The sequence below is a fragment of the Marmota flaviventris genome, chromosome 9, assembly GCF_047511675.1.
Source record: "Marmota flaviventris isolate mMarFla1 chromosome 9, mMarFla1.hap1, whole genome shotgun sequence".
NCBI lineage: Eukaryota > Metazoa > Chordata > Mammalia > Rodentia > Sciuridae > Marmota > Marmota flaviventris.
The window spans coordinates 98,561,921-98,586,598 of NC_092506.1; positions in this window are offsets into that span (position 1 = coordinate 98,561,921).

Below are 24,678 nucleotides of genomic sequence, written 5' to 3' on the forward strand. Positions count from 1 at the left end.
CCGGGTTCTGACCCCGCGCCGACCACGTGATCCAGGCCCCGCCCTCCTGATAACGGTCGGCAAACGCCTCAGGGTCTTAGGGTATGCGGGGGGCGTGGGGGAGGAATGGTTTGGGGCTTTTAGGACCCTGCGTTCCGATGTCAAGATCTCTTCCCTCTGCGGGGAGAACCTACTCATTTCTCAGACTGAGCATTGGCTCCAGCCTCCCCTCAGAAGAGTTACTGTGGGCAGTTGCCCAGGAACACATTAAAGAGGCTCTCCCACAAGGCCTTGTAGCTATTTCCCAGTCCACTGACACAAAAAAATTGTTCACAGTCTTTAAGAGAAAGAGAGGTGGAGGCGGAGCGCGGTGCTTTGTCTAAAACCAACAGCCTCATTCACGGATGCCCAGCATGGTTTCCTTAACCCTGACCTGACCATGGTGAGCAAGAATTGTCAAGTGTCCCATTTCAGATCTTCAAATTTCATTCAAACTGAAATTTTGTTGCATTTTAAGTTTGAGCCAGGTATTTATCGTGTTGGTTCAAAAGCTCAGATGCCTTAGTTGAATTGTAGATTCAACAACTTGGGGGAGATCGCAACTATTAAACCATCTTCCACATTTTCAAATACAAAAGTCTGGTGGTTGCCACACTTACTGTCTCCACATCTGTGTGGAGGCTGGATGTGAAAGAGCCACTGTTAACAGTGCTGCTTATACCATTGCTTTAGGCTGGTCCTGAAGTGGCACTTTCAGTGCAAATTGTATTTGAATAGTAGTGAAGCCAGAATGAACACAAGCAGTATTGATAGGTAAATCGGGTCAGGTCAGATCAGATCAAGGAGGCAAATTACGGCCTGGGAAGATGGAGCAAGATTAAAATGTTAATGCCTTCAGAGCCCTTCCTCCACCTTTATGCAGAAAACCTGCCCCAGGGGCAACCTGTTGCTAGGGTAACCTGTCCCAGGGATTGTCCCTCTCCACAGGGAGTTAACAAAAGTTGTTAATGCACAGTGGGCCCTCTTCCTGCTTGGCGCCTCCAGCCCATCTGCTTCTCACCTTTTGGCAATTCCATGTGAGCATCTCCTAGGCCTAGTCAGTACACAGGAAGGAGAGAGATAAGGGGAAGAGACCCTGAGAACAAAAGAAGCCTAAAACAAAACAAAAAAAGCAGAACACCCTCACTTTTTAGGATACCAGCTATGGCCTCCTTCTCCCTCTTGGGAGAAGTCTATGTTACTTCCTTCTAAATAAACCCTGCTTTATATGCTTGCCTCCGTGCTTCTCTAATGTTATACTTCAATATGTGAGGAAGCAGGACTCGTCACAGATAACCAACCAGTGGAATTGGTAGCCTTTCCTGTGTTTCTGGCATTGTTGTCCCTGTGCTTATGATGTTCTACCTGTAAACCTACAGTCTGCATATGAGCACAGCTTGTGGCTTAAGGAAATAGATAACAGGTCAGCTACAGCCTCATTACTCCTAGGACTGTGGACTGGGACTGCTGGCTACTCCCATCACAGGAGATACAGGGATCACCTGTCCCTAGCAAATAAATAGCAAATTAGCGTTGATATTCGTGATGCTACCTTAGAATCTTCCCTGATTGACAGTCATCCTATGGTCATGCATAATGGTGGTAGAACTTTTCACGCGTGGCTTTGTCCAATTCCTCCCACTCTGTGAGTAATAAAAACCATGTTCATGGACTGGACCTGGCTATCACTGAAGAACAAGTAGATTTCTGAGTCCAGTTTATTTGCAGCATTATGTATTTCTACACTGTCTTTGGAACAACCCTTATTGATTTTTGTACTTGCATTTTTGGATTGCTTATTTAATGTGTGTATATTGTGTCAACAATTCCTAGGCATAGCCAGGCGCAGTGGTGCAAGCCTGTAATCCCAGCAGTTTGGGAAGCAGAGGCAGGAAGATTGCGAGTTCAAAGCCAGCCTCAGCAAAAGTGAGGGCTAAGCAACTCTGTGAGACATTGTCTCTAAATAAAATACAAAATAGGGGTGGGGATGTGGCTCCGTGGTTTAGTGCCTGTCATGACTAGTTATCTAGCAGCGTTGCTGCCACCATCCTTCTCCTCTCTGGGGGTTTTCTTGTCTCCTGGAGGGTGGATTTTGGAAATTTCTTATTGCTTGCCCTCTGGTCTGGTTGTCCCTTCCCTGCAGGTTTCTGTTTCTCTGATTTCTCCACTGTGGGTTGGGCTGTGAACCCGAGCCTAGTGAGGTCCAGGGCTGAGTGGTGTTTTTTGGAAAACTTTCATTGTCATTTTGTATTCTATAGCCCTTTTGTGGCCTATTATTAAATTGTGGCCTAGTATTAGTAAATGAGATCCTGTTCTGTAGCCTCCACTGTCCTCGAGGTTTCCTAGTTATCAGGAAGGTAGATTTAGGCATTTTTGATATTCTGAGTTTCTAATTGTAATAAAGGTTAATTGTTTACATCCCTGTCCCTGTAGCTCTCTAGCTTGTTTAAAATATTCTAGTCTCAATTATGAACTGACGGCCTGAAAGCACCGCTGTTAATGTGAGTTCTTGAGGAGTGCCCTTAATTATTATCCTTTTAATTGCCACAGTCATGGGGCATCTGAGTGGGGTGGTGCAACTGCCATATATCACAAATATAATGCCTATTTTTCTACAGAGTTGGATAGCTTCGTTTACTATCCTCAAATTGGACTGTGTCTCGAAAGACTATAAATCTACTTGTGAGAAGGCCATCCTCCAAGTGGCCCCCACCCACTCAAAAAGCGAGCGGTTTCTATTAGGACCTGCAAATCATCCTGTATTACTGGATGTTCTAAAATGTCCATTAAATTCTGCATTTCTTCCCCAGATAATGTAATAGAATTGGCTCCCTTATTCCATAATTTTGCTAAAACATCTCCATCTTTACTTTCTCTCTCAAAATCTTGCCTATACTGTTGGATTTCACTCCAGTTGAGGGCGCGCACCTCAGTCGAGCTTTGTACTCTATTCTCCCGTGACAGAGAGTCTAGAGGGAGTTGACTTACTCACTGGGAAATTATATCGGGCTTTGTCTTCAATATCCCGCAAAAACGGATTATTTCTGTTTCTGGCTGTAGCCTTTCTTACTAGTCACTTCCCATTCAATCTATCTTCATCAACATCATTTATAACCTTACAACAGGATTTCAGGAATTTCCTTTTTCGCAGCTTGCACTAAAATGGGTTCCCCGGGCAGTCATTGGTATGGTAATTGTAGTCCCCCTCTGATATTTTGGCATCTTTTCCTGTACTAATTTCTCGCACGTTCTTCAATCCGACTGGGGTTTCAATTCCTTTTTCCCTTCGCTTCTTATTTTTTTTCAATAAACCTGGTACCTTTAAACATTTAAACATTTTTTCTTTTTTAGGTTATCAAATCTAAAATAAATTTATTGAATGTCTTGTTCATATGTCAACGAATCCTTCCCCATTTATCTATATTTTGTCTCTGCGTCTCTATTCTTCATTCTACTAAGTTATATAGTCTTTTACACACCCATCTACTCATCACCCTCGGGGCATCCTCGCTCTCAGTCGGCTTTAAGCTCTTGATCTTAGCAGGTTCCCCTCAGCGATTGACTGCCCAGATGTGGCTTCAACTGGTTTTGCCTCACTTAGGCCTCCCCTTTGGCTCCGCTGGCCTTTGGTTTGTTTGTCCCAGTCCAGCTCCTCCTACGCGATTTTAGGACTTTGCAGCCGGTGCCTTTGTAGGAATGTCCCACTTGTGGAATTTCCCCAAAGGCTGGATTATAATCTGTCGTCTGTTACTACCTGCCCAGCTCTTGTGATCTTTACAAAGACAAAATATTCTTAAAATCCTCCCAACTATGCCAACTGTCAGGATCAGTTACTACAGACTCAGCCTGGGGCGTAATTAGATTCAATCAAATCTACTTTATTGATGCTCATCACACTTCAGACACACATCCTAATTCTAAATCCTGACTGAGAACCCAAGGGTCCTAGGTGCTCACCTGTGGGTACTTTCAGAAAAGTCTTTTTTTGGGGGGAGGGGGGACTGGGGATTTAACTCAGGAGCGTTTGACCACTAAGCCACATCCCTAGCCCTATTTTGTATTTTATTTAGAGTACAGGGTTTCACTGAGTTGCTTAGCACCTTTTGTTGAAGCTGTCTTTGAATTTGCCATCCTCCTGCCTCAGCCTCCCTCCGCTGGGATTACAGGCATGCACCATAGCACCCAGCCCAGAAGAGTCTTTTTTGTTGGTTAAAAAATAAATGGATTTCTGACCTTCCTGAAGTGTGTACTATAGTTAATGAACTTGGTTGAGAATTGAAATAACTTTCAGTAAAGTTAATGAGTTCATTTTAGAAGTATTTGATTTGGTAATCAAAATAGTCTCTTGTTTCTCTAAAACATGTATAGAAATGCTAAAAGCTCTTAAATCATAAATTATGATTTGTGAAAACCTTCAGTTTTGGTGATCTGATTTTCTTTTTATAAGACTGCAAAAATGGGGTTGGGATTGTGGCTCAGTGATAGAGTGCTCTCCTAACACAATGAGGCTCTGAGTTTGATCCTCAACACCACATAAAAATAAATAAATAAAATAAAGTCATTGTGTCCATCTACAACTAAAGAAAAATATTTTTTAAAAAAACTGCAAAAATGATGCTAGGTGTGGTGATGCAAACCTGTAAACCCAGAGAGAGACTCAGGAGACTGAGGCAAGAGGATTGCAAGTTGAAAGCCAGCCTCAGCAACTTGGTGAGACTTGTCTCAAGAAAAAGGTGCGGGGGGCGGGGGGGTGCACTGGAGATTTAGCTCAGTAGTAAAGCACCCCTGGGTTCAGTCCCCATTCTAATTAAAAAATAAATAAAAGGCAAGAAAAAAAAATAAAGCCTTTAGATAAAGAGTTAATACTAAAATGGAGAATCAGAAATAAGCCCATAAACCAGGATTTGTGGCACACAAGTTCAAGTCCAGCATCTTAGACCCTATGTCCAAATTATTTTAATCTATTCTAAACTGAGTTCCCAGAGCTTCTGTTTTTACTTATTTATTTGTTTGTTTGTTTATTATTATTTTTAAAATTTTTTTAGCAGCAGTGGGGATTGAGCCCAGTGGCTATAATCCAAGTGGCGCAAGAGGATCATGAGTTCAAAGCCAGGCTCAGCAACTTAGCAAGACTGTAAGCAACTCAGCGAGACCCTGTCTCTAAATAAAATATTAAAAAGGGCTGGAGATGTGGCTCAGCGGTTAAGCATTCCTGGGTTCCATCCCCAGCAGCAAAAAAAAAAAAAAAAAAAAAGAGAGAGAGAGAAGAAGAAAAAAAAGTTGCAGGGCTGTGGGGATATAGGGATGTAGCTCAATGATAGAGTGACCCTTGATTCCATCCTTAATAATGTTACAGGAGTCCTAGACCAGAGGCCTGATTCTGGTGATCTAATAAATCAGGTCCAGCAACTCACCACACAAACCTAACAGAAAATGATGAAAAACATGAAAGGAACTTCAATCAGTGTGGCAACATCAGGAAAACAAGGGGACCCACAGTCTTATCCCTGTCTTCAAGGGGCTGACAATGACTTTGAGGTTTTATAGAGAAAGGGAAAGAGGGCAGGGATTGGGCATTGTGGAGGATTTTCATAGTTGCCAAAGCAGGTGGTCTTGATTAGGTGTGGTCTATCCATCTTTAGCTCAGGATTGGTCAGGTGGGGACTTCAAGTGGGATAAGAAAGTTGCCATTGCCAGGAGGATATCTTCAGCTCATCAGAAGATGTTTATCAAGTGGACCTGTTGTTGTTCATGGAATCCAAGGGGACTCAGAGCAATTGAGAAGATGCAAAATGGAGGCAGAGATGCCAAGTCTTTAATTCTAGCCAACTATCCACATTTAAAGACAAAACCAAATCTAAGACCTTGTCAGTACTGCAAACAAACAAACCATAAATTTCTGCACACTTGGTTTCTGCAAATGGCCCAGAATTGAAGACCAGTGGGGATAAGAGGGCGTTTTAATAAATAATGTTCACACAGTTGTTCATACTTTAAAACTTCATTTTGGATTCCTATTTTGCATCATAAACAAATCAATTTTGGATTAATGACTTAAATGTAAAAATAAAAATTTAAAATTTTTTCAGTGCTCTATTAGAAAATGGCTATGCTTTGGGGATAAAGGAGGTTTTCTTTAATCAGACATACACATTCTCTCTCTCTCTCTCTCTCTCTCTCTCTCTCTCACACACACACACACACACACACACACACACACCACGATTTACAAAAAGAAAGAGTAATTAAAATTTTTCTAGGGCTGGGGTTGTGGCTCAGCAGTGGAGTGCTCCCCTCCTATGTTCAGGGCCCAGGGTTCGATTCTCGGCACCACATAAAAATAAATAAACAAAATAGAAGTATTATGTCCACTACAACTAAAAAATAAATATTAAAAAATTTTTTTTTCTACTTCTTTTTTTTTTCCCCTTTGTTGCAGTGTGGGGATGGAACCCAGGGCCTTGCACATAGTAGGCAAATGCTCTACCACTGAGCTACATCCCCAGCCCTAATTATCCTAAATTCAAGAATTTCTCAGCCAAATGCAATGCGCTTTACACCTATAATTCCAGCAATTTAGGAAGCTAAGGCAAGTGGATCCTAAATTTGAAGTGAACCTCAGCAACTTAGACCCTGTTTCAAAAAAAAAAAAGAAGAGCTGGGGATGTGGGGATGTAGCTCAGTGAATGTAGTCCCTGGGTTCAATCTGCAGTACAAAGAGAATAATTTCTCTTCATCAAAAGTTTACAATGAAGCTGGGCATGGTGGCACATGCCTATAATCCCAGTGGCTCAGGAGGCTGAGGCAGGATGATCACAAGTTCAAAGTCAGCTTCAGCAACTTTTTGAGGCCCTAAACAACTCAGTGAGACACTGTCTCTAAATAAAATTTAAAAAGAACTGAATGTGACTCAGTGGTTAAGTGCCACTTAAGTTCAATCCCCAGTACCAAAAAAAGGAAAAAAAAAAGTACTATGAAGACAGCTAAACCATTCACAAACTGGGAGAAAATATAACACAAAAACTGATAAAAATAGTAATATCTAGAACAAAGTTGCTCAACCTTGTTACTATAAACATATTGGACCAGCTAATTCTTTGTTATATGGAGTCATCCTTTGTCTTGTAGGTTCCCTGGCCTCTACCTAAGTAGACGCCATTTGTGGTTACCAAAAATATCTTTTTTGGTAACCACAAATTATATTAATATAATTAATATAATATAATTAATATAATATAAATTATATTAATTATAATTAATAAATATTTTTTAGTTGTAGTTGGACACAATACCTTTATTTTATTTATTTATTTTTATGTGGTGCTGAGGATAGAACCCAGAGCCTCGCACGTGCTAGGTGAGCGCTCTACCGCTGAACCACAACCCCAGCCCCTGCCAACTGCATTTTGAAATGAGAACTCTCCTTCAGCTGAGAACTACTGATCTAAAATAGTGGGAGGGGCTGGGGATACAGCTCAGTTGGTAGAGTGCTTGCCTTCCATGCACAAGACCCTGGGTTCAATCCCCAGCACCACAAAAAATAAATAAAATTAAATAGGTGGGAAACTATTACAGTTAAAATGATAATGGAAGAGGAAAAAAAGGACTTAACAGAATAGCAAACCCAATCATATGAAGATGCTGAATTTTTTGGTAAATCATGAGTTAAAATACAAAGATACCATTTCATGCTTACAATTGGCAAAAATTTTTAAATGCCACAATAACAAGTGCTTATTCGGTTGTAGAATGTTTACTGAACATGTATGAGGCCTGGTGTTAAATCCCCAGTATCACACACACACCCATACAACACCACAGAATTTGAAATTATGTATGCCTCATAGCCAGTAATTTCTCTCTTAAGTGTCCTAGAAAACTTTGCACATTTGTACCAGGATATATGTGCAAAAAATGTTCATAGCACTTTTAAAACAAAACAGGAAACCAATGTATGTGAACAGTGAAATTCATAAATTGTATAGATATCGGATAGCAGTAAGAGTGAATACTATACAGCTATGTAACATCTTGGAGGAATCTCAGGAACGCAGTGTTGTGGGGCAAAAAAAAAACTTTCAGAAGATGATATGTAATATGATTCAATTTATACAAATCATAAAACAATATGTTGTCTAGGGAGATAAACACATGAGTAAACTACAAATAATAGCAAAAACATTATAAACACAAAATTTGGAATAGTAGCCAGGTACAATGGCCCACACCTGGAATCCCAGTGACTTAGGAGGCTGAGTAGGAGGATCGCAAGTTTGAAGCCAGACTCAGCAACTTAGTGAAGCCCTAAGCAACTTAGGGAGACCCTTGATGCTGGTGATGAGAATCAATTAGGGCCAAGTTCTGTTACCCCAGATGTGAAGATTTAACATCCCAGAAATGCCGAGACAAGTGTAGAAAGCAAAGGACAGAACAGAGATAGACTTCTCCTCTGGGGAGGAAGAAGGGAATCCAGAGCTGGTATCCAAAGAAGTGGGGTGTCTTGCCCCTTTTATATTTTCTTAGATTTCCTTGGTTCTCATGGCTTCTCCTCCCTGAATCCTGCATAGATGACCAACAGGTGGGTCAAAGGTGGGCAGGAAGGGAGCAGCCCAGAAGGCTTTAATTTACAACTCCTACAATTCCTTGCAGTTAGGAACAATCCCCTGCAAACAGGTCACCTTGGCAACTAGTGGAGAAGAAGGGGGAAGGGCTTTGGAGATATTAACATTTGGTTTTCTTTCCTGAATAGCCACCATCTTCTGATCAGGCCCAATTTTTATTGCCTACAATGATTGTTTTTTTTTTTTGTCCCCCAGGTTTCCCTGACACAGGGTTCAATCCCCAGTACCAAAACCAAACAAACAAAAAGATAGATTGATTCAGAATAGTCGATTCAAGGGAAGGGAAGGAATGGAATGGGGAAAGGGCATAAACAGAACCTCACAGATTAATGATACTCTTAGGTCAGTTTGAGGTGATTAAGCAATGCATGCGCAAAAAGAACCACCAATCAGGCACCAACAGAACCGCCTGTAGGGTCTCCTGGCCAATCGTGGATCTTAGCCAGCTCCCCAGACCAATCCCAGTAGGACAAGGGACTCTGAAAACCCCATTTTTCTGTCCCAAGCTCTCCCTTCCTGCCCTAAGCCCAATAAAAATTCCATTCTGTGGAGCCCCTGCACCTCTCCCCAGACCCACCCTGTTGGTCTGAGGGTCTCGTCTGTCAGATCAGACGGGCAGGCAATGGCCAAAGGAGGCAGATTTAAAAGGACCGCTGAACAGGCTTTATTGAGATATCACTCCGGGTGGAACTCGATCAGACCCACAGAGGGGACAGGAGAAGGGTCTGAGGAGAAACCGCCTGGAAGCTCCACCGGACTGGACTTTTATGGGGCTTACAGCAGGAAGGGAAGGGCTTGGGACAGGAAAAGGTGTTTCTAGGGTCCCTTGCCCCCTTGACGTTGGTCAGGGGAGTTGGCTGAACTCCAGGATTGGCCAGGGGGTCCTGCTGATTGACAGGCATTAGTCAGGAGATCTGGCTGATTGACAGGCGTTTCCACCGGTATCTGATTGATGTTCTTTTCCCAGCGCGGGCTGCTTTGTTCTAAGTTGCCACTAAGTCACCACCAAGTCGCCGCCACTGACCTAACATCGTCCAGGAGTGAAATCTCAATAAAGCCTTGTGCAGCAGCCTTTTTAAATCTACCTCCTTTTGATCATCGCTGCCTGTCCTTATACTGTTCAATTTTCATAACCAGGTTGTAGATATGTGGGTGTTTATTATGTCATTTTACATACATTTTATAACAACTTAAAAATAAGCCAGGCCCAATGGCATACAACTGTAATCCCAGTGGCTCAGGAGGCAGAAGATGGAGGATTGCAAGTTCAAGGGCAGCCTTGGCAATTTAGTGAGACCCTGTTTCTAAATAAATAAATAGGGTTGGGGATGTCCCTCCGTGGTTAAGTGCCCCTGGGTTCAATCCCTGGTATAAAAAAAATAACAACAAAGAGCTGGGCTTAGTGGCACATACCTGTAAACCCAGTAACTCAGGCGGCTGTGTCAGGGGTATCACATTTTTGAGGCCAACCTTGGCAATTAAGCAAGATTCTCAGCAATTTAGTGAGAGCCTGTCTCAAAATAAAAATTTAAAAAGGACTGAGGGATGTGGCTCAGTGGTAGAATACCTCTGAGGTCAATTCCCAGCACCAAACAAGGGCTGGGGATGTAGTTCAGTGGAAAAGCACCCCTGGGTCCTATCTTCAGTCAAAATAATAATAATAATAATAATTAGTACTAATTTATCTTTAGAAATGCCATTGTTTTTACTAGTTCTGAAAGAAAAAGTATCATTTTTAGAGGAAGTAATAGCTAACATTACTGAGTTTATACACCAGTGTTCTAGGAGCTTTGCATATACGAACTCATTTTATCCTCAGAATATATTATGAAGTAAGTGCTATTATTATTTCTATCTGTTTTACAAATGAAGAAACCACCACGAAAGTAATTTACCCAAGGTCTTATTACCAAAAGCTCAGTCCTTATTCCCGATGCCAATCCAATAACAAGGACACAGTTCTGAGTCAAAGGAAAAAGAAAGTTTATTGTTTTGCTAGTAAAGGAGAAGTACCTAGAACTGTTCCAGAGGCTGTGATTCTGCCCATTAGAGAGTGTTGGGGGGCTGGGGATGTGGCTCAAGTGGTAGCGCGCTCGCCTGCCATGCGTGCGGCCCGGGTTCGATCCTCAGCACCACATACCAACAAAGATGTTGTGTCCACCAAAGATTTAAAATAAATAAATAAATAAATATTAAAAAAAAAAAGAGAGAGTGTTGGGGAGCTTTTAAAGAGGCAATCAAAGACTCCATTCCATGCGTTCTCTGTTGGAGTTTTAATTCACTTATTAATTTGGGTGATAATCATTTCTGAAGTATTCTAGTGCCATTCCCAAAGTCTGAATTATTTCATTCCTGTGGTGGGTATGTGCTCAAGGACAGATAACTCTGCCAAGGATAGGGAAGAAAGTTAATCCTGTTTCCCCTGAGATTAGGAAAGGGGATAGAGAGGAGGAAGGAGAGAGGAAGAGAAAGAAACATGTCCATTTTAAAATAAAGTTGCAGTGGGCTGGGGTTGTGGCTCAGTGGTAGAGTGCTTGTCTAGCCTGTGTAAGCACCACATATAAATAAAGGTATTGTGCCCATTTACAACTAAAAAAAAAAAGTTTCAGTGCCAGACAGCAAGTGCTACATTCAAAGCATAAAATGGACCATTGTTAAATGATTATCAGTAACGCCTCCTTTCTCAAACTTCAAATTTAGATGTTGGAACAGTTTCATTTTAAACTTGACCAATAGTCCCAGGGAATACTACAATAGTATTTCCCAAATCCTTACAAATATAGCTAAAACACACATCCCCAGCCAACATTGATATGCTTGCATCATTAACAAGCACTAGTTACTCTGTTTATAATGAACACAAGTGGAAGAATGGAGGGCACCTTACTGACAGTAAGTGGAATCATAGCCTGGAGTTCCATTTTCTTAAGCAATTTAAGACAACTTCTATTATCACTTAAAACCAAGGTAACTGAGGGCCAACCCTGAAGATATAGAGAAAACGAGTTGTTGAAAGGAAGGAAAAAGCATTTGATAGTCCCTGCCACAGGGTAAAAGCCAAGGGCCAAATTGGACTGGCCCTTTCTGTTCCCATTTAAGAGTTTAGAATTATCAGAGCAGGGCACAATGGTGCTGTTCTGTAATCTCAGGGACTTGGGAAGGTGGGAGGATCACAAATTCAAAGCCATCCTGGACAATTTAGCCAGACCCTATCTCAAAATAAAAAGGGCTGTGGATATAGCTTAATGGGATATAGCACCCCCTAGATTCAAATCCCCAGTACTACAAAAACCTGTGAAGTCCTGGAGCTATTGTTTCTTAGTTTTTTTTTTTTTTTGTAGTGTTTGTTGCCTTCTAATTTCTCCAGAGTAATTCATAGCAACAAATTTAAAACCACTAACTGCAGTAGTAAGTGCCTATAATTCTAGCTGCTCCAGAGGCTGAGACAGGAGAAGCGCAAGTTTGAGGCCAGCATGGGCAATTTAGCAATTTAGAGGTAGAGAAAACAAGTTGTTGAAAGGATTTTAAAAATAAATAAAAGGGGCTGGGGAATGTAGCTCAGCGATAGAGCACCCTAGGTTCAATTTCTGGTACCCCCCCCCCCCCAAAAAAAGAAAAGAAAACCAAAGGTAAGGAACAGGATGTTAAATAGGCTGTCTGAACACTTGAGCCACTTTTGTGAGGAGTTGCAAACCTGAAGAGTATCAGTTACTTTAATGAGTACAAGCAAGTATTCGGTCCTGGAGCTAGCCAATCAGAGAGCTGCTCTGTGCAAATGAAAGCACTCTCTTACTTCGAAATGGGAAGGTTTAGCAAAGTTTTTAGCTCAAAATTATTAGTCATATCACTTTAAGTGAAGGTTTCTCAACTTTTGTTCCTTCATCTGTGAAAATTTGAGTATCGACCAACAATTAACATATTATGCTGTATCTTATTACTTCATTGTCAAGACAAAGAGAATGGGATGACGGCAAAAGCAACCCTATCTGACTTGTCAATGAGTGGGTCCTTCAGGGTATGAATGATCTGTCTTATCTGAAGAACATGATAAAAATATTTTGAACATTATAAATTCACAGTTGAGTAAGTTTTAATTTTTTACAAAAATTAAACATGCATTGCTCAAACTGGAGATGGTAGTTAAAATGCCCCCTTTCTATTACTGTGTGGACACTCCTAAAAGAAGCCTATACATTCACAGCAAATTCTAGAAATTGTTAGTAAAACATTTTTTGAAACAGAAATTTGTTTAACAATGGTGATTTTTTTTCCCTTTTTTTGAGGGCCTTGCACATTCTAGGTAAGTGCTCTATCACTGAACTATATCCTCAGACTTCAAAGGTGATTTTTTTTTTCATTCTTTTTTTTTGTATTAGGGATTGAACTCAGGGGCACTCGGCCAATGAGCCACATCCTCAGCCCTATTTTGTATTTTATTTAGAGACAGGGTCTCACTGAGTTGCTTAGTGCCTCACTTTTGTTGAGGCTGGATTTGAACTCACGGTCCTCCTGCCTCAGCCTACTGAGCTGCAGGATTCCAGGTGTGGACCACCACGACCATTGAAGATTATATTTTTGCTGCATATGAGAAAAGCTATGATATAGATTTTGCTTTTTATACCCATATACATGATAGTTGTGAATCTACATGTTGGTTATTATAAAAACTTAAAGCCTGAACCATTTAATCACTGCATCTTCATCTTAAACTAAGTTACTTAGGGCTAACTTTCCTTTTCACAAATGACAGACAAAATAGTTTCCTTCTCACAAAAGAACTCACATTTTATTTTATACATGTATTTATTTCATAGTTTGTTATTTTTTACTTTCAATTTTGGAAAAAAATTTCTATTTTTATGATTATGTTTAGTCTATAACAAGTAATACTTATTATCCCTTGTATCACTGAAATTGTATTGCCTTTTACTTTTTTATAAAATATATTATCTTTTTATTTATTTATTTATTTTTAGTTTGAGTATCTATATATATATTTTTTTCTTTTTTCTTTTTTTTGGTATAGATAATTGAAATCTGTTTAATGTATTTTTTAATTCTTTATCAGTATTGCTTGTATAGAAAATATAAAATATTTTCATGTAAGTTATTTTTTGTCAACATGAAGCATGGATTATTCATAATATTTTCACATATATATTCCTATATATGTTTATATACATTCACACGCACACACACACACACACACACACATATATATATATGAATATACCCTAATGGCAACCAAATTTCTGCTCATACATTTTCATATATATTCAATTACATAATCATAAACTATACTAAAACAAATTGTAAACATTCATCTCAAAAGAAAAATAACTATATACAAGTTTATATCCATTTAAATACTTTCATGTGTATTTTTACATATATATTCATATTGTATTCCTATATATGGTTAAAAATGTTCAATCCCTAAACTAGCCCTAATTATTTTTCTACGTTAGTCTTATACCTACCAATACACCTCAGAGAAACCTCTCTATATATAAACCATAACATTTTACATGAATGTACATATGTATTTGGGGATATAAGTCCATAAATTCACATAAAAACCCATAGATATTTTATATAGATACATATTTCCATAGGCACAACCTAGATTTCACATGTAAGGTAACAATATTGCTTACCTTAAAAATATCCATAGATAAAAGTGTGTGTGTGTGTGTATATATATATATATATATATATATATATATATACATATATATTTTAAATTAGTTGTTGATGAACCTTTATTTTATTTATTTGCATGTGGTGCTGAGAATCAAACCCAGTGCCTCACGAATGCTAGGCAAGCATGCTACCACTGAGCCACAACCCCACCCCACATATAAATTTTGATATATATTACTTCTATATTCATATTCATATATATTGATATATATGTTCCCAAAGTAACCTGTCCCCTAAGCCAAAGTTGTAACTCAGAATTAAACCTAATCCTATCCATAATCCATAATTGTGAGCCTTTTAAACAAAAATTATAAGTTACTAAATGTCCATATGTACTTTCATATATATTTTCTGTATACGTTTGCATACATTCATGTACCTTAATGGAAACCCAAATCCTACCCATATATTTTCATATATATTCAGTTACGTAATCATATCCTATATCTTACCAAAACTGTAAACATTCATCTCAAAAGAAAAATAAGTATATACAAATCCATATCCATGTAAATAGTTTCATGTATATTTATATATATTCACATTTTTATTTATATATATGGTTAAATATGGTTAAAAATGTTCAAACCCAGGGGCTGGGGATATAACTCACTTGGTAGAGTGCTTACCTCGCATGTACAAGGCCCTGGGTTCAGTCTCCAGCACCAAAAAAAAAAAATATATATATATATATATATTCAAACCCAGTATTATTGTGTTGTGGTCTATTTGATTCTTGAAGTTGAGAAGAGTTTTTTTGATGTATGTAGATACTCCATTGTTTGGGGCATAAATATTTGATTTTTATGTCTTGTTGATGTGTAATTCCCTTAAGCAGTATGAAATGTCCTTCTTGGTCCCTTCTGATTAACTTTGGCTTAATGTCTACTTTATCTGATATGAGGAAAGAAACCCCTGCTTGTTTACAAGATCCATGTGAGTGATGTTTTCCCCATCGTTTCACCTTAAGTCTGTGGATGTCTTTGCCTATGAGGTGAGTCTCTTGGAGAGAATATGTTGTTGGGTCTTGTTTTTAATTCAGTCAGTCAGTCTATGTCTTTTGACTGATGAGTTTAGGTCATTAATGTTCAAGGTTATTATTGAGATATGATTTTGTTTGTGGTCATTTCGGTTTATTTCTGGTTTTAAATTTGAATTAGTTTCTCTTTGACCTTTCTCTTTGGTCTCTCTTTGCTGATTTTTACTTTTTTTTTTTTTCATCTTCATGGAATATTTTGTTGAGAATATTCTGAAATGCAGGCCTTCTGATTGTGAATTATTTTTATTTTTGTTTATCATGGAAGGTTTTTATTTCATCCTCAAATCTGATACTAAATTTTGCTGAATACAGGATTCTTGGTTGGCATTCATTTTCTTGGTGTGTGTTATTCCAGGACCTTCTAGCTTTGAGGGTCTGGGTTGAGAAATCAGTTGAGATTCATATGAGTTTCCCACTGTATGTGATCTGATGTTTTTCCTATCCTTATTCTGTATGCTAGGCATTTTTATTATTATGTTCCTTGATGTGTGTCTGTTGTAATTTTGTATATTTGGGATCCTATACGTCTCTTGTATTTGATTTTCTATTTCATTCTTTAGATTTGGGAAAATTTCTGATATTATTTCATTGAAGAATATTGTGCATTCCTTTGGTTTGTATCTCCACACATTCATCTATCCTGATAAAACTTAAATTTGGTCACTTCATGTTATCCCATATTTCTTGGAAGTTCTGTTCATGGTTTCTTAACATCTCTCCATTGTTAACTCTATATTCAAGATTATATATTTTGTCTTCATTGCCTAAAACTGTCTTCCAAGTGGCCTAGTCTGTTGGTGATGCTTTCTATTAAATTTTTAATTTGGTTTATTGTTTCCTTCGTTTCAAGGATTTCTGGTTTTTTTTTTTTTTTTTCCCGAATCTCTATCTCTTTATTGAAGTGAACTTTTGCCACCTGTATTTGCTCTCTTTATATCATCCTTTACTTCATAGATCAGTTTAACTATGTACATTCTAACATTCTAAACTCTTTCTCTGACATTTCTTCCACTGTAGTGTCAATGGATTCTGTTATTAGAGTATCTTGGTTTGCTTGGGCAATTTGTTCCCTTGCTTTTTCATGTTGTTTGTTTGTCTCATCATCTAACAGTATGAATCTGAAGCAGTATAGTTTCTACCCTGTGGACTTATAGTGTCCCTGAAGATTTACAGTACCTCACTGTTTAAGCAGAGACAAATAATAACAATGACTAATGCAAACAATTTTAGCATTAATCCAAATAGTTCCCACTATGATGTCTACAATGTTAACTATCACAATAAACAGAAATGATATGATCAGATATTGCCTATAAAAAGTAGCAAGTTTGCAAAAGGGTTTGCATTTTCAAATGGAGGACAGGAAGAGAACAGAATTGACACAGGATGTGATGATTATGGGGGAAAAGGAGAAGACAGAAGTAAAAGATTAAAGGAAGAGTAAAAGAGAGAACAATAGACATTGGTTGTTAGCAGAGAATCAAGGGACAGGTAAGAGAAAAAAATAGATAAAGCAAATTTTTTTTGAAAAATTAAAGAATACAAAACAAAACTAAAATATACTACTCAAACATCCTAGCTCAGAAAATACTAATCCATGTAAAATAACTGGCTTCAAAAATGCTAGAGATAAGAAGAAAAAAAAAATAGGAAACTGTATAAATGTCCATGTACCATTAACATCACAATTAAGCAGTGAAAAAGAATTTAAAAGAAAAGAAAAGAAAAGAAAAAAATCTTGATGAAAAGTTAAAGAATTCTTTCCATTGGAGTTCAAAATATTCTTAGTTTCTCTTCTCAGCAGTTTTAGGTGGGGTCTTCTGGAGTGTGGTGCTCCACCCTCTGGATTGCTGGCATGGGAGAAATAATACCATAGTGGAGTTCCTGGAGGCAGGGTTTAGGTTTAGGGGGATCCAGGCTCTTCACTGAATGCTAATTGGTCTGGAGATTTTAAATCAATGCACCTCCAGGGCCCGGTACTCGCTGGTCCATGCTGGAAGACTTTACTCCAGAAATCCCCCTTGGGTTGCACTTGTGTGATGGGGGAGCCAATTCTTTCTCCCCTACATCACATGAAGACCCTACATTTCCTGGTCTTGGCTTCAGTCTCCAAACAATCTCTCCCACCCCAGACCTTCCCTCATCCAGATGCCTCTCTCCCAGCCAGTCCTGCAAACAGTTGGATTGGAGGGGGAGGGATAGAGCTGGGTAGGTTTCCATGACCAGTTGTCCACAGTGTAAATCTCTTTCCATGTTTGATTTTAAGCACACTCTTATGTCCTGCAACATGTGTTCACTGGGCTTATATTTCGGGCCAGGCTTGGGTTTTCCAGGAATTGGCTTTCTCTGTTGCCAGCCCCCAACCCTAGCCGAAGCTGCAAAATGTTTTCTTCCTTTGTCCTCCACATGCTGCCTGGAGAGATGGCAGCTTCTTTCCCCACATGTGGATATGGTGCAACAAGTTCTTTGGGTTTGTTAGACAATGTCCTTGGTCTCTAAATGCTCTGCTCTGTACCCAGACACATCTCAGGCCTCCCAAAAATGTGGGCTCCTCATCCCTCTGAATGGAAAGCAAGCAATGAGAGACAGGTAAGCCAGAAATGAAAGACGGAGGCCAGACAGAGATACACACGAGAGTTTATTTGTCAGAGCTGACAAATAAAGGCCATCTCTCTATAGGAGAGAGAGGCAAATCGACCTTGAGTTCTGGGACTTTTATGGGGGAGGCAATGCGGGGCAGTTAAGGGTTAGGTTGGTATGAGGGAGTAGTGAGCCTTTCTCAGAAAGGCCCTTGGATGGGAAAGTGAAACTTTTTCCCTAAAATGGCAGCCATCACTTAAGATGGCCATCCAGATGCTAAGCAAGGACCCTATACCCTCTACTATGTTCACAGAAGGACCCCTCTGGTTGGAACTCTGGCCCAGCTGTGGCAGTGGCTGTGCCACTGGGGATTTTTTTCCTTATTATTTTCAACCTCCTGAGTCCCCAGACTGCTTGGATGTCCAATTTTAAGTTCCAGTAAAGTCCCTCCCTTTTGTTTTGGTTCACCCACCTTGCAGAGAAGCTGCCTGTCTGCTTTATTGGTTTCACACCATGGAGCAGCCAGGAATATGACCTCCTCTATTCCACCATCTTGGATCTTTGTATTGCCTTTTAAAATAACGTTTAAGCAGTTGTTATGGTGCACATCTGTAATACCAGCAACTCAGGAGGCTGAGATAGGATGATTGGAAGTTGGAGACCAGCCTGAGCAACTTAGTAAGAACCTGTGTCAAAATAAAAAAATAAAAAAGACTTGGGGTTTGGCTCAGAGGTAGAGTGCCCCTAAGTTCAGTTTCTAGTACTGCTATAAATAAATAAATAAAGCTTAAGAAGTGAATGAAGGGTTGTGGCTCAGCGGTAGAGTACTCATTGCGCATGTGTGAGGACGCACTGGGTTCAATCTTCTGCACCACATAAAAATAAATAAAATAAAGGTGTTGTGTCCATCTACAACTAAAAAAATAATTTAAAACAACTAAGTGAAGAAATAGTACTGCTTTTGTTATGGAAGAACAAGATCCTAGATAGCAATCATAAACCCTGAACAACAACAACAAAAAAACTACCTGAAGAGTCTGAGATTGAGCAGAAATTAAAAGAATGAAAATGTGCACCAAAGTCCTGGCAAAGGGTGTGTGTCCATTTTTGCAGCTTTATTCAGACAAGAGGCACAGACACAGCATGACACAGAGTGGTTGAAACTCTAACAGAAAACCAATCAGGCTTAGGAAACAACCTAAACCAGAACTTGGGACAGAGACAGACACCAAAAATTGAGGGAGGGAATTGACTTAATAGAAGGCTGCATATTTCTACATAAAGAAATATTTGTTGGCGTACACCTGTAATCCCAGCAGTTTGGGAGGCTGAGACAGGAGGATCCTGAGTTCAAAACCAGCCTCAGCAAAAGCAAGGCACTCGCTAAACAACTCAGTGAGACCATGTCTCTGAATAAATTACAAAATAGAGCTGGAGATGTGGCTCAGTGGTTGAGTGCCCCTGAGTTCAATCCCTGGTATTCCACTCTCCCTCCCCCCCAAAAAAGAAAAAATATATATAATATTGTTTTATAGGGCTGGGGGTATAGCTTAGTGGTAGAGAGCTTGCCCAGTATGTGCCAAACCCTGGGTTCAATCCCCAACACTGGAAAACAAATAAATAGGTGATTTAAAATAGGTTTAAATTTTTTTTTATTAATCCTTAAAAGGTAGAAAAAAAGGAGCATAAAAACAAAATCAAGCAGGGCTTAGTGGCACCCGCTTGTTATCCCAGCAGCTTCCCAGGCTAAGGCAGGAGGCTTGCAACTTCAAAGCAAGCCTCAGCAAAAGCAAGGTGCTAAGCAACTCAGTGAGACCCTGTCTCTAAATAAAATACAAAATAGGGCTGGGGATGTGGCTCAGTGGTTGAGTGTCCCTGAGTTCAATCCCCAGTACCAAAAAAGAAAAAAAAGAAAAAGAAAAAAGAAAATCAATAAGAGAACATATAAGGACTGGGGATATACCTCAGTTGGTAGAGTGCTTGCCTCACATGCACAAGTCTCTGGGTTAAATCCCCAGCACCATAGGGAAAAATAAAAAAGAAAGAGAACAAATAAAAGCCAGGTATGGTGGTGCATGCCTGTAATCTCAGCCACTCAGGAGGCTGAGGCAGGAGGATCGCGTGTTCAAAGCCAGCCTTAGCAAAACTGAGGTGCTTAGCAACTCAGTGAGACCTGTCTCTAAATAAAATACAAAATAGGGCTGGGAATGTGGTTCAGTGGCTGAGTGCCCCCGAGTTTAATCCCCATATGAAAAAAAAAAAGAACAAATAATAAAATGGGACAGCTAAATCCAAATATATCAATAATTACATTAATTTATTTATCTATTATTTATTGTACTGTCAACATCTCGATCGTGAACTCCCAGCAGTTCTCTCGATCAGAACTGTTGAGAAAACAGATTTTTGTGTTCAAGTCCTCCATCAGTGGTATTTTGTTATGGCAACCCTAGCAAATTAATATGCACATATTCAATTCAATAAGCCTAAGAGTTGAATTTAACAACACTTTATTGGACAACCTATATAGCCCTCAACTCCCGATGCTGGCTAACTGATTAAAGCATAACCTCTTGTCCTTCAATGGCCTCTACTTTAGTTAGCTACACATGGTGGTAAGGACTGGTTCTGCAGAAGCTTAGCCAACTGTATGCACCATTGAGATATATTCCTCTCCATACTTTACTCTGCAGAGTCTTGGCAATGTTTATGCACCATTAGGGTATACTTCTTTCCATACTTAACAGGAAAAAAGATTTTGACACAATCTTTGTACCTGACTGAATGACCATTGCTTTAACAAAGACTTTTAAATTTCAAGTAACAGAAACCAGCACAAGTAAAATTTGAAGAAAAGGAAGCTTTTTGTTTGTTTTGTGGAAACCTTATGGGAGTACAGCTTGACTACAGAAACACTGAAACCAGTTCCTGGAGAGTCATCAGGAATCAAAACCACTCCTGTCTTTGACTAGGGCCACCTACCCTTGATCTACCTACAGGTCTGTTTTCTGTAGCCCACATTCTTTGTTTGTCTGTGGAAATTGACATCACCCAGCCCTGGTCTTCAACATTTCTTATTTCCCAGACACAGAAGCACTAGCCAACTGGCTAGTGACATTGTCCGGGTTCCAGGTTTGAGAGAGAGTGGAGTGGTCCACTTAGACCAGATGTCCACTGCTTATTTTATTGGCTTTGGTTAGAGAGGGTAGGGTTATATTCATTCACACATGACCACTGGAACTGCAAAAAAAGAAGAAGAAAAAAAATCTTCCAGAAAGGTAGTGTAGATAGGGCCAATGTCCCAAAAAACTTCCTTTCATAGCATCAAATGGAATTTAATAATAATTGAATAATGAGAAATAATTTGGTTCATCCACAAATGAGTATATTTGTTTTGGTTTAAACTTGTGGTTTTCAGACCTAGCTTCACAGGAAAGTCATCTGTGGAGTTTCAATTACATGACAGAACCTTGTTCCCACCTCATACTATAATGCCAAAATCTGTTGAGGGGGCTTGGCTGTGGCTCAGTGGTAGAGCGCTCGCCTGGCATGCGTGAGGCATGGGGTTCGATCCTTAGCATCACGTAAAATTAAAATAAAGGTATTTAAAAAAATCTGTAGAGGTGGGGTGTAGGCATTTTTAAAGTTTTTAAACAGTCATATATCCTAATGTGCTACCAGGGTTGTGAATTACTTGTCTGTCGGTTTATTTATTTATTTATTTATTTTTCGGTACTAAGGATTGAACCCAAGGGTGCTCTCTCACTGAGCTACATCCTCAACCCTTTTATTCTGTATTTTGAGACAGGGTCTTGCTAAGTTGCAAAGGCTGGCCTTGAACCTGCAGTGCTTCCACCTCAGCCTCTGGAGTCATTGGGATAATAGGTGTGTGCCACTCTGCCTGGCCCAAATTACTTGTCCAGATGTCATAGTAGTATAACTTCAGACTTTATGATTTCATATTTTATTCTTAAAGGACGTGCTTCTGCTAAATTTTATGGCAAAAATCATTACCAAGTATTTTGGGGAGAGAAGAGTTTCCTCCAGGAAGATTGTATTAATTTGAAAATAGCTAATAATATTTCTGTATGGTTGGGCTCTGAACAAGTATATCATCAGGTCGCTTGGAACTTAACTGTCTTCTGGAATAAGAAATGAAGTGCCAAAAAATAATAATAATAAAGAAACTTAGTGCCCTCCATACATCCATGCAGTCTCTGCAGTAGAAACCGTTCATGGTCTCTGCCATCTTTTCAGCTCCTAGTACTATTTCTGTGCTTTCCTCTGGGCTTCTGTGTGCTATTGCTTCCAAAGCCCATAGCTGGGATTTTTGCTGGATACTTCCCTTAAGCCACTAAAACTTTGTTTGCCCAGAAGAGCCGGAAATATATAGGAGTTCACTCCCTGAGGCCCCACCCCACTCCACCTTACCCCTTAGACTAGCAGGAGATTATGGGAGCCAGGCTCCCCAAGTGGGTCCCACTGTCAGGTTTCCCTGCAGGTTCAGGCTGAAACCATCCTTTGTCCTTCTGGATTTCTACCCTACTTATAAAATAAATCACTTGTATGCATGTACAAATGTATGACAATGAACCCAAGTATTATGTATAATTAAAATATATCAATAAAAAATCAGAAACAAAGAAAGATAGTTCTATATAAATCCTGATCACAGGTATGCTTCAGGGAGATAGTCATCTTTTTATAATTTTATTCCTTCTCTCTATATTAAAATTCGACATGCACCTGTTATCCCAGCTACTCCGGAGGCTGAGGTAGGAAGATCACAAGTTCAAGGTCAGCTTGGGCTATAAAGCCAGACTCTGTTTCAAAATAAAATAAAACAAACAAACAAAAAAATGCCTGGGGATGTAGCTCAGTAGTAGAGCACTTGCCTAACATACTCAAGATCCTGGGTTCATAAACAAAATGAAAATAAAACTCAATTTGGGGCTGGGGTTGTAGTTCAGTAGTATAGTGCTTTCCTCAAATGTGTGAGGCACTGGGTTTGATTCTTCGCACCACATATATATAAATAATAAAATAAAAGTCTATTGACAACTGATTTAAAAAATTTAAAAAACCCCCTCAAAATAGCTTTTTGATAACACTGTTTGATAACTTTTCCGGAGTGGAATGTCACTCTTAGGAAGAGAGCAAAGAAGTCACCCCTTAATAAATTACTGAGTCTGTTTCTCTGGAAACTTGGGAACCCCAAGGGAGCTAGAGTTTGGAGGAGAAAGTGTAAAGTGGTAAGTGGGGCAGGGGTGGAGAGGAGGAGCATTTCGGTGGAAGAGCTCCCTGGTTTCAATTCCCAGTACCACACACATACAAAAGTGCACTATATAATACAATTTGAGACAGGCAGTTACATAGTTTTCTGGCTGCATAGAATTTGTGAAGGCAGGCGTGACTACACCACAAGGTGGCGCTCTAACTGCATTTACAGCCACAAACTGACATTCTGGGAGCTTTGCAGTTCCCCACTCCGGCACTCAGTCTTTAAAGGGCTCTAACTAGAGGTCTGTCACACTCCAGCCATAGTCAGCCAGCCTATCATTAGTGCCAAGCCTTCCTCCTGGAGCAATGACAGTGTAAATTTCAGCAATGGCAGAAAGGGGACAAATACAGCTGTTGTGCATTTTAGAATAATTGCCACAGACCATTTGGAGACAGCGTTATAATCACAGCTCTTATACAGACTTATACAATATTTCACTTTCCTATTTTAATCTCCCTCAACACTCTGTATCATGAACTTGTGAATCTATTTAACACATGGGAGTCAGGAATTATCTGCCCCCAGTTTTACAAAGTGAGCTTTACTCCCCCAGGAGGCACCATGCTCTCATCTCACTGTTCTGCCATTCCTTCTTTTGGCAACCCTTCTCACCCCACTGACCGTGCTCTGCACAAATGCCATTCGAGAAAAGGCTCTCCCTACTCCTGCTTCAAGTCTGGGCTTCTTTATTTACCTTCAGCTTCTCCAGTTCATCCATATGTTGGCATTTTTCTCATACATTCTAAGTGTTGTTTTTTTTATCTGCCCCCTCCACTCCAAGTCCCTTGAGCTTTCTTATCTTTATATCTCCAGTGTATACCACAATCCCCCCCACAGAGTGAGTGGGTGGATGAATGAATAAATAAAACAAATTCTGAAAGATCAAAGACCTTGTCCCATCTTGAATCCACAGCAGAGATGGAAACATTCAGACATTGAGACTCGAAAACCAAAATGTCTTACTAGCTGTTGTGATTGACTGTATCTAGATCTCACCTTAGAAAACTCCTAAATGGGCCTAAATGGAAAAGTCCAGGCCTTACAGTGAGCCACAGATCAGGAGAGATTCCCCAGTGCTGGTACATCAAGACTCCATAGCCCCCAAACTGCATGGAAGGTCTGAACAACATGGCTTACTAAGTGAGATTATCTTCCATACACTGTAGTCAAACAGTTTCTTAGAATGGAAATAATTGGGAATACAAACAGAAATGACAAACTTCGGAGTTCCTCCTAATTTCTTCTATGTTCTGTCTTCCTCTGGCTTTGTGGGGGACATCTGACATCTTTCCTCTTCCTCCTTCTCCTTCTTGAATCTACGGCAGGATTCAAGGATGTCTCCTCCTCCTCCTCCTCCTCCTCCTCCTCCTCCTCCTCCTCCTCCTCCTCCTCCTTTTCATGTAATAATGTGGTTTTTGTTTCTTTGTTTTTGTAAT